Genomic DNA, 12,195 nt, shown 5'->3' with positions numbered 1-12,195 from the left:
TATGACTATACATATATATGACTCTACATGGGGTAGCTCCGCCCATTGGACTCTTCAGCTCAGAATGTACAGAGGTTTAAATGAATAAAATACAAGTTCTACTGAATCTTTCCCCATAAAACTATATATCAATCTGCTGGGCTCCTCCGGCTCTATAACATGATGTCTGCAGTTTGGACAATAGTTTCAAGCTAACTGACACCCTTTAAAGAATAGAGATTTTTTTTTGTTTTCCTTTTTTCGATTTTTCACCTTAACCTTTCAACTTTTCCATCTACTTTTCCTGTATGAGGGCTTGTTATTTGCAGGATGAGTTGTAGTGTCTAACATACCATATAATGCACTAAAAAGCTTATTTAAAAGTGGAGTTAAGAGGTTAAAAATGCAGCTATACCATTTTTGGGGAGGTTTTGTTTTTACTGTGTTTATGGCGTGGTAGAATTGAGAAGTTCATTTTATTCTATGGGTCAGTACAATTATGGCCAAAAGTATCTTTATGATTTTATAGTGTACTGTTGTAAAAAATAAAAACTGTTTGTTGAAAAACTAAATGACATTTTTCCCATCTTCTCATTCCTATAACTTTTTTTTCCAGTTTAAGGAGCTGTATGAGGGCTTGTTTTTTGTAGAGTGAGCTGTAATTTCTATGGGTACCATATGGGGTAGATATGAATTTTAGAATGTTTTTTATTTACTTTTTTCTTGGATATGTGTTGATCAAAAAGCCCAATTCTGGCATTTTTTATTTTTCTCTGACAACATTTAGCATGCCGGATAAATAACGTAGTATTCTAATATATCGGACTCCACAGACGTGGCACTACCATGGCAACCAAACAGCTCTTTCTATATCAAAAAAGTGATAACAGGAAGCTCGGCCATATTGTTTGTCACATTTGAATTTGCTTCTCAGAAACAGATGTTAAATTGTCACCATTACTGAATGAAAAAGCAGACGAAAAGATCAACTTTCAATTTGTAAACAAAAAAGTGCAACGATCTATGTGAATAAAAACATAATTACCCAAACTCTGGCTGCTCCTGTTTTACATTTTGGTTGGAAATCCTCTTTAACCCTTTCCTGCTGCAGTCTTCTCGTTTTAATTTTTTCCTCCCCACTTCAAAAAGAAAAAAAAATCATAGCTCTCTCAGCATAGATACATGAGGGCTTGTTTTTTCAGAAACACAGTTACCACTCATTGGCAGCGGGCGTGACACGGAGGCACCTTTTTCCTGCTGTATGAGCTTTCACTGACCCCTTTAGTGGCCATTTCCAGTACTATATTACTACAAGTGATACCAAATTTGTAAAGTTTTTCAAATGTGGTACTACATAAAAAATAAAATACCTTTTTAAAAAAAAAAAAAAGTTTAAAAAAATTATATTTTGCTTTCTGTCACCATCCTTTGACCCCCAAAACTTTTTTACTTTTCCGTAGATGGGGCTGTGTGAATACCTTTGATTAAGACACCATCTGAATCTTCAGACTTGATAAATCTCCCCAAAGTATGAATCTATCCTCAAACACCATCATTTGACATATATTTGGCTTAGGGCTTCTTCAGATGGGAGTATATCGGTCGGGTTTTCACTCCTGCCCGATATACGCTACCCCTCTCTGCAAGGGGAGGAGGTGGGATGGGGCAATGATCTAGTGCTCTGAGCTCCCACCCGCCACTGTTTGCAATGTGAGGGGGTGGGTTTGAATTTAGCTCCACCCCACCCCTCCCATTGAAAACAGTGGCAAGGGTAGGAGAGGGGGCAGGAGCTCAGTGTACTGCTCCCATCCCACCCCACCTCCTCCCTTTCCAAAGAGGGGCAGCGTATATTGGCCGGGCGTGAATCCCCGACCGATATACGCCTGTCTGAATAAGCTGTAGAGATGAGCGAACGTACTCGTCCGAGCTTGATGCTCGGGCGAATATTAGGGTGTTCGGGATGCTCGTTACTCTTAACGAGTACCACGCGGTGTTCGGGTTACTTTCACTTGTATCTCTGAGACGTTAGCGCGCTTTTCTGGCCAATAGAAAGACAGGGAAGGCATTACAACTCCCCCCTGCAACGTTCAAGCCCTATACCACCCCCCTGCAGTGAGTGGCTGGCGAGATTAGGTGTCACCCGAGTATTGAAATCTGCCCCTCCCGCGGCTCGCTACGGATGCATTCTGACATTAGTTCAGGGAAAGTGCTATCGTGTTGGAGCTGCTATAGGGAGAGTGTTAGGAGTTATTATAGGCTTCAAGAACCCCAACGGTCCTTCTAAAGGCCATAAATCTTCTGTATATGCGCTCAATGGGGCCGGCGGCAGCAGCGCCGACAGCATTGAGAACATATAGAAGACAAATCCTTCTTTTCTGCCACAGCTGTAACAGCTGTGACAGAGAAGAATGATGTTTGCCTATTGAATTCAATGGAGCGGCAATACAGCCGCTCCATTGAAAGCAATGGGCTGCCGGCGTGCGCGGGGTGAATTGTCGGGAAGGGGTTAAATATATAACCCCTTCCCTGCAATTCATCCAGAAATGTGTAAAAATAAAAATATATACCGGCGTATAAGGCGACGGGGCGTATAAGACGACCCCCCAACTGTCACCTTATACGCCGGTAATATAGCGGAGCAAAGAATAGAAAGCATTACTTACTTCTTCTGACGTTCTGCGGCGCTGCTGCAGGATGTCGCTCCCTCCTGGTCCACGGCAGACTATTGCTTTCTCTATGAAAGGCTTTAAATCCCTGCCTCCAGAAACACATGTGCCTTCAGCCAATCACAGCCAATGACAATGATGTCATTGAATGGCTGTGATTGGCTGTGGTTCTGGAGGCGGGGATTTCAAGCCTTTCGTAGAGAAAGCAATAGTCTGCCGGGAACCAGGAGGGAGCAAGAGCCTGCAAACACCAGGAGGGAGCGACAGCCTGCAGGAGCGCCGCAGATCGTCTGAAGAAGTAAGTAATGCTTTTTATTCTTTGCTCCACTGTATTGCCGGCGTATAAGGTGACAGTTGGGGGGTCGTCTTATACGCCCCGTCGCCTTATACGCCGGTATATATTTTTATTTTTACACATTTCTGGATGAATTGCAGGGAAGGGGTTATATATTTAACCCCTTCCCGACAATTCACCCCGCGCATGCCGGCATCCCATTGCTTTCAATGGAGCGGCTGTATTGCCGCTCCATTGAATTCAATGGGCAAACATCGTTCTTCTCTGCTACAGCTGTTACAGCTATGGCAGAGGAGAACGATGTTTACGCTGACAGTGCGGGGGGGGGGCCCACTCTTGCCGCTATTGTGACTTAATAGTGGGACCTGTGAACTTGAGATGCAGCCCAACATGTAGCCCCTCGCCTGCCCTATCCATCACTGTGTCGTTCCCATCACTTTGTTGAATTGCCCAGATTTTCACACATGAAAACCTTAGCGAGCATCGGCGAAATACAAAAATGCTCCGGTCGCCCATTGACTTCAATGGGGTTCGTTACTCGAAACGAACCCTCGAGCATCGCGGGAATTTCGTTCCGAGTAACGAGCACCCGAGCATTTTGGTGCTCGCTCATCTCTAATAAGCTGCTTTCAGCTTAGGGTTTCCGTTTCTCTGCTCCATTTTTTGGAGAGAAAAAAAAATTAAAAACTGTAAAAAAAAAACTGATTCGTTTTCTTCCCCATTGATTGCAACAGGGGTTAAAAAAAATCCATTCCATTCCATTAGATTTAGTTGTTTTTTTTTTTCATACGGAAAAACAGTGCAGTGTTATTCTTTCATCCAGGAAACCTGATGGAACGGAATCCTCGCAAGATCCACTGGATTTGTATCCACTTTGCTAATGACAATGTATCTCTCGCTGACTTCAGTATAATCGTCCTCTGCGCTTTCAGTTGACAGCAGCATGACAAATCTCAGTCCGCCATACATCAGCCTATTACAAATGGGGTTAATGAGTTGTTTAAGGGATCAATAGAATATCATTGTAATGACGGCGGCAAAACCAATTACACTGCCCTCTAGCTTTTCCGTGTCCATCTCCCCGATAGACATGACTATCCCCCATCAGCCTTCAATACTGTAATTACCGCAAGAGTTATTAAAAATACTTGTTCAAATCCTTAACTCAATTTAAAGATTTTTTTTACTTGGAAGTAAAACAGCGTGACATTAACACCTGGGTCTCATTAATATTCATGCCAACCTGCTCCAAGATAAACAACAGCATTTGTGTAAAGCATTTAATATAAAAGCCATCACACATACACATAAGCCATCCAATTCCTGCTGAGCTTTTAATTTAAATTTAGCCGATAATTTGGTGGTGTAAATTGAGTATACAGAATGAATCCCGCTGTTTACACAGAATTGTTTCCTCTGTATAGAAATGCAAACAATGTCTCAATGTGCTGTAAAAAAAAAATCAAAGTCCAATTTATATTAACACAATTTGCTGGTAATTTGTGACTTCATCTGAGACAATTTGATTTGACTCGATGGCCTAATGTGAAGGAATCTGCTTAGCGGCGTAAATCAAATCAGAGATCTGCAGCTGTATTTGCCAATGGCTGAGAGTTTTTATGCTGGAGTCCCAGCGATGCCGCGCTCATCCTCCTTCTTGAGTGGTGGAGCTGGTTGTTGTGGTTACAATGAAAATATCACCCACTGGACTCATTTCATTTAGTCAGCGTGCGCCGGCGTTAAAATAAATTGAAATCACTCCACCATGCGGAGGGAAAAACATCTGCGTAAATAAAAGAACGATTGTCAAAGCAGCAGAACAAGTCGACGGAAGATGGCAAAATGATAGAAAACTAATGGCAAAAAAACTGTCATATTAAAAAGGATTTCAAATTGACAGGCGTTTCCTATTTTTGCTCGAAGGGACCTCCATCTTTAAACTGTCATTCGTAGTTGAACGTAAAGGGGTATTCTGGGCATTTACTATTGATGAACTATCCTCAAGGTAGATCAACAATAGTTGAGTAGTGGGGGTCTATTGCTCGGTCAGCTGATCCTTCAGTACGCTCTTAAGTGCAACGGTGGTCAGAGTTAAAAGTACGATAGAAGGCTTCAATTCCATTAAATTCAGTCGGAGCAATGCCTTCTACTATACTTCTGGCTGTGAGCACAATGAGGAGCTAGAAGTAGCAAAACCTTCTATTACTGGGCTTCGGGTGGTGCAGAGTGGGTACAATCCCCGTGTGGTTCAGATAGTTGACTCAGCCTTCTATCCTTCAAGGCTGTTTAGCAGAATTCTGTATCAATATCCGCAGTTACCCTGCAGATTTCAGTGTGGAATTCCAGGACGACATATTCCACATTGCTGTAGCGGAATATTCTATCCTGGGTGAAAGGTCCCTCATGCTTCTAACCCCCCCCCCCCCCACACACACACACACACACACACAATAATAAAGAATACTCCTTTTAGTCCCCCCTCCTAAAAGACTGCTCCTCATTCTCTCCCCTGTCCCTTCATCACACAGGATATCCTTTAATGGTTTTGTCCACCTTCCTGATCATACATGATGCGTCTTATAGTTCTTTTTCTGCCTCCTGGCACACATGATGCCCCTTATAGTTCTCCCTCTGCCTCCTGTCACACATGATGCCCCTTACAGTTTTCTCTCTGCCTCCTGTCACTCATCATGCCCCTAATAGTTCTCTCTTTGTCTCCTGTCACACAAGATTCCCCTTATAGTTCTGTCTATGTCTCTTGTCACACGTGATGCCCCTTATAGTTCTCTCTATGCCCCCTGCCACACATGATGCCTCTTATAGTTCTCTCTCTGCCTCTTGTCACACATGATGCCCTTTTATAGTTCTCCCTATGCCCCCTGTCACACATGATGCCCCTTATAGTTCTCACTCTTCCCTGTCACACATGATTCCCCTTATAGTTCTGTCTATGTCTCTTGTCACACATGATGCCCCTTATAGTTCTCTCTATGCCCCCTGCCACACATGATGCCCTTTTATAGTTCTCTCTCTGCCTCTTGTCACACATGATGCCCTTTTATAGTTCTCTCTATGCCCCCTGTCACACATGATGCCCCTTATAGTTCTCTCTCTGCCCCGTGTTACACATGATGCCCCTTTACTTCTACCTCTGCCCTACAGTGATGCAAGACGGTGCACCTTTTTCTTCCTTGTTGCAATGTTTAACGCCCCTCTATGTACTCCACGTGGCATGGGCACTGAGCAACTTCTTCTGCATGGTGATTTATATTCAGAACTTCCTCCTCGGCCTGGTTCAGTCTCCTCCCCTCCTATATTGGTTTCTCTACTCAAAACAATGGAGGGGAGGAGACTGAGCCAGGACCAGGAAGGATGTTTTGGCTACCAATCACCATGCATGAGAACCTGCTCAGTGCCTGTGCTGCATGGTAGACCTAGGAGAAGCATTAAACAGTGCAGTCAGGCATGGTGAAGAGGGCCTCTGGTTCTCCCTGTCTTAGGAGCTGGGTCGCAATTGAGACCAATGTGACCCTTATAGGTATGCCAGTGCTTATATCTCTGATCACCAATGCAGAAATCTGTCCCCATTGTACTGATAGCAGGCTGGCAGATCAGCTGATCAGCAGGGATCCTGAGCAGCAAATTCCTTCCAATCAACTATTGATGATGTATCCTGAGGATAGGTCATCAATAGTAAATGCCTGGAATGCCCCTTTTGAGAGTGTTCAATGCCAGTGCCAGTGCCCATAGAAATCAATGTGCTGACTGTATAGTGCACTGGCATGCTGAGTCCTCTACCTGAGTGGTAAATGGTCTTTAAAGGGTTTGTCCTACAAAAAAAGTTATATTGTGACTATAGGTTAAGAGATAAGTGTCTGATCAGTGGCGGTCCAACCGCTAGGACCCAACAATCCTGAGAATACTTCAGCTATCTCCAACAATCTCAATAAAATGAATGGAGGGAAAGTGTGTACTAGTGTTTACTGTCTCATTCATTTGGAGACTTTCATGACCTCCATTTTCAGGATCCTCTGCTGTTGTGTGGATGGTTTGGTTAGCTTGGAGACATGTGTCCCAGACAGCCAATCAGCGCTTCTCCATGCACATTTATTCTGGCTCCTCCTCATTGAGGACGCTTCTTGTTAAGTCAACAGCTTCTGTTCTGTACTACTGTCAGATAAGTCTGGTGTCAAAGGGGTTGTACCAGAAATTAAGTTATTCCCCCATAGGATTGTGGATAATTTGATGATTGGTGGGGGTCTCACAGCTTAGATGCCCATCAATCTGGAGAATGAAGCTCACATGTTCTACTCTCCTGCTTCTCCCCCCGCAGTGCATACACTCTGAATGGAGTGCTGGTGAAGCATGCACAGTCAGCGCTCCATTCATTTCAATGGGAGTGACGGAAATACCTGGACGGGTGCACTGCTTGGGCACTGGGCAGTCCAATTGAAAGTGACTGGAGTGCTGATGTACTTTGCCAACCATCACTCCCTTCAGTCTCCTCCTCACTGCGGGGTAGAGAACAGTAACCTCACAGTAAAAAGAATGGGATCCCCATTCTTAAGATTAGCATGGGTCTTAGCGGTAAAATGCCCACAGATCAGCAAGATATCCCCTATCCTCAGGACTTGACATTCTGGTACAACCTGTCACGTCCACCCAGGATGTGCTGGATCCATAACCCGCAGATCTCGCACAAAAACACACAAACTGCATCAAAACAATAATAAACCGATACATAGGAACTCTTTCCCTATCTAAATAACCTTAGGGATGAGGACCTCCCTAAACACAAGCAATTCGCCCTGACAAGGACGTACCTGACCTTGTACCTCGGCCCTTAGTAAACCCTACGGGGAAAGGGGGAATGACATAAGAAACACATTAGAAAAAAGCCCACAAAGTTAGCTTAGAGATGCAGCAAGCAAATCATAGATCCAGGACCAAGCTCTGATTGGGACCACAGTCAGAGCTAGTCTAAAGATTCAACGGCAATTTACTCCAGTATTAGCCAGACTAAATAGCCTGAGAATTACCCACAGGTGTGGCATACCACACCTAACAGGGCCAGAAAATGGAGAACCACCTGCAAAACTGCACCAGACTATTAGCATGGCATCCATCCCAGAACCACTGCAGCACAACCCTTTTAAGGATATTTGGGGTGTTGTAACATCTATCACCTGACTTACTGCTATTTCTACATTGTTATTTCAGTTGGTTCTTTGTGTGCTTATTTAAGATCTATAACACATATCATTGTGGAAACTGCAATAGGTTGTATGTCAAAAAAGAAATCAAATTTTGGTTTATTGCACCCTGGTAGCCAATCTAGTGAACCCCACCAACTGCAATATGTCATATTAAACTAGAGTACAATCAATCATTATCATACATTTAGAAAAGCAGCCAAGATGATGGGTGCCAATTGGTAATGTTTTTCGTCTCTCCTCTAAAAATTGATAGATTTGGCATAAAACCTATTGCAGTTACCACAACAATATATTGTAGTCAATATCCGTGTTCTCAACTAGGGAGAGTCAGGTTCGCCCCAGGTTCCAGACATGAGGTCGCCCTTATCAGTGCGAGTGCCCAGCTTTTAGATAGGATCTCATTGCTTTAGTAGATGAAGGACAGATTCCCTGTATCTCCACTAGTCGGTTATATAATTGATATATTGTGTTCTCTGCATTAGTAATTATTGTGTGTACATGCATTCTTTCAGGACAACAAATTACATCCAATACGGATAAGGCATTTTACATCCAGCTTGGATATAACAATAGCTTTTACTAAGGAGAATCTGTCCTTAGTCAACTCTTTACAAAGCCATCAGCAGAATGCAGGCTGCCATTTCGGTTGTGTTTTGAACAATAGTCACAGGCTGTGTTTGCTGATCTGCTACAAGGAAGTTGTGGGGGAGTACTTCTCTACTCTATTATTACAATTGAGTAATTTCTGACTAACACATATACCTGCCTTGGGCCTGGTGGGGAATATGTACGTAATTCAGATTTTACATTGTTTGAGGGAATGAATTATTAATTCCTACTCAAGAATGCATAGAATCTTGGGCTTACAAATAAGTGACATTTCTGACACTTCATGACGTTCCAAGGTGGAATTCCGATCCGTTTTGTGCTGACTCAGAGTCTTATAAACTGTACAGACATCTGAGTGGATAGCTGAATTAAAACTCATTAGAAAAAGGTTATGTGAAAGCAACTACTTTTTAGCAAACTACATTCCCAGAGGACCAAAGTCAATCTAAGAGGAGAAAACTGTGTCAGATAAAAAGATTAAAAAGGGGAAAAGCCAGCAGATTGCTATTTCTGCAAATATTCGGAAGAAGAAACGGTGAAAACATAGCAAAACCTGACAAAGCTTCCAAGGTTAAAATAGCTTCTTAAGGGATACATTATACAACCCTGATTCAAAAAAAAAATGGAAATGCTGTGTAAAACGTAAATAAATGTAAACAAAAAAAAATAATGTAATGGCTTGGAAATCTCATATCTATATTTTATTCACAGTAGAACGTGGAACGCATATCAGAGGGGGACAGGGAGACATTTTTTCCATTTCATTCTTAAAAATTAGCTCATTTAGAAATTGATGGCAGCAACACATCTCACAAAAGTTGGACAGGGCCATGTCTACCTTTGTGTAGCATCTCCTTTCTTTCTACAATAGACTGTAAATGTCTGGGAAGTGAGGAGAACAATTGCTGGGGTTTGGGGAGAGGACTGTTTTCCCATTGTTGTCTGACGTAGGATTCTAGCTGCTCAATAGCTCGAAGTCATCTATGCTGGATTTTTAATTACATATTGCACCAGATGATATTTCCTATTGGTGGAAGGTCTGGACTGCAGGCGGCCAGTTCAGCACTCGGACTCTTCTTCTGTGAAGCCATGCTGTTGTGATGGATGCAGTATGTGGTTTAGCATTGTCTTACTGAAATATATAAGGCCTTTCCTAAAAGAAATGTTGTCTGGAAGGGAGCATATGCTGTTCTAAAACCTCAGTTTTGATAGTGCCATAAGCAACATTATAACCCCATGCCATCAGGCTTTTGAACTGTGCGTTGACAACAAAATGGATAGTCCGTCTCCTCTTGAGTCCACAGGACACAGCATCTGCGGTTTCCAAAAAGAATTACAAAGTTTGATTCATCTGACCACAGAACAGTTTTCCATTTTGCCTCAGTTAATTTTAAATGAACCTTGGCCCAGAGAAGACGCTGGCATTTCTGGATTGGGCTGATATATGGCTTCTTCTTTGCCTGATACAGCTTTAACCTACATTTGTGGATTGCACAGCAAATTGTGTTCACAGACAATGACTTCTGAAAGCATTCCTGAGCCCGTGCAAGGATTTGCATTAAAGAATCTTGAGCATCCATTATTGACCATCGGCCTTGTCTCTTGTGCACATGAATTTCACCAGATTCTCTGCATCTCATGATGATATTATGTATGGTAGATAGTGGGATATTTAAAGTCATTGCGGTTTTAGGAAAATTGGAAACTGGTTGTTACTATTTCCCTTGTCAATAGGTTATGCTCTTCTACACATTTTGACACAGTCCAATAAGTGCAGAATATGGACACAACCTATTGATAAGGGTAGAACAAACAGCTAGTTGTTAGAGAAGTCATACCTTCCTAGGTGGAATACCAGAGGAATAGTACAATGAAGAGTTTTCTTGATATTCAAGTTAAATACCCTCACCCCTATGGGCCTAAATGAGTGCCTAGAGAATGTTTATGAAGGTTAAATCTCAATAAGACCCCAAATCTTGTCTGCATTCCCGATTCTTCTGTTTTAAAATCCCTTCCCTTTTTTTTCTCTCCCTGGCTCTCTTAATTAATCCCTATCCATCTTCAGTACATTTACTTTTCACCCTGTATTCACAGCCCCCTTCCTTCCAAACCCAATCCAGCATGAAGTTTCACATATCTCCACAATCCCAACTAGTTCTGGTGCCCCCCAAATGCACATATTTGCCCATACCTATATTAGAACATGTCATCATTCAAATTCCTCAATACATCCCCACATAATCCCAGACTTCCTCTTTTATTCCCATATATCATCCTAACACAATGTCCAACCACACCTCATTATATGTTTCATTAAATGTTTAATTCCAACCATGCTGTCATCCCATACTGTTTCCCCATCCCTCTACCCCCATTCACATAGCCTCCGTTTCTTTATTCTCTATATTCATTATATCCCCTCCCACTCATCCTATTCACTTCACCTCCACCTGTAATGTCATCCCGATCAACCCTGCGCTGACACCCTTCACACTGTATCAGCACACATATCCCGACTGTGGGGTCTATTCACTCTATAGCTTTGCACACCACTGTCGTGCCCACCATTGGTGTGCTCTCTTGGTCAGCAGCACCTCCACAGTTCATTCAATTTTCGCAGCCCATTCTAAGGCTTTTTGGTCTCCAGACATTACCTAGGACCAAAACCTCCAATACTATCGGGTTTGCTCCACCCCTCTCCTTTCCTACTTGGGTGGATTTCCAGAAATTACTTGGGCAGGTCCACTTGTGTTTGGTAACAATTATTTGTTTAATGAAAACCAACAAACAGAAAAGCTAGGACTGTGCAACGCGTAAGCGTAAAGCGTATGTGTCACATCCTGGAAGTGGACGCAACCATACTGTTAAAACTTTACACGTAGACGTAGTCAACTTTGAACAATACTTAAGTGTATCGTATTGTTTGTATTGTTCAGATTACAAGGGAAAGTTCAGGCATCCCTCTCAAGTAAGTGCCTGTTTTTATCATTTGACCCAACTTTAGATACTATTTGGAGATGGGTTCTTTGAGTGCAGGAATTTTATTGTGTTTTTTCTTGTATAGATTTAGACAGAGATGTAGTCAAGGAACAGAACTAAGATTGGGATAGGATTAGAGATGAGCGAGTATACTCGCTAAAGGCAATTGCTCGAGCGAGCATTGCCGTTAGCGAGTACCTGCCTGCTCGAGACGAAAGGTTCGGGTGCCGGAGCGGGGGAGCGGTGAGTAGCGGCAGTCAGAAGGAGGGAGCAGGGGGAGAGAGAGGGGGAGAGAGATCTCCCCTCCGTTGCTCCCCGCTCTCCCCCGCCGCTCCCTGCCCGCTGCCGGCAACAGAACCTTTTGCCTCGAGCGGGCAGGTACTCGCTAAGGGCAATGCTCGCTCGAGCAATTACCTTTAACAAGTATACTCACTCATCTCTAGATAGGATG

This window comes from Eleutherodactylus coqui, chromosome 10 (genome assembly GCF_035609145.1).
Source record: "Eleutherodactylus coqui strain aEleCoq1 chromosome 10, aEleCoq1.hap1, whole genome shotgun sequence".
NCBI lineage: Eukaryota > Metazoa > Chordata > Amphibia > Anura > Eleutherodactylidae > Eleutherodactylus > Eleutherodactylus coqui.
Note: the sequence above shows the minus strand (reverse complement) of the source record.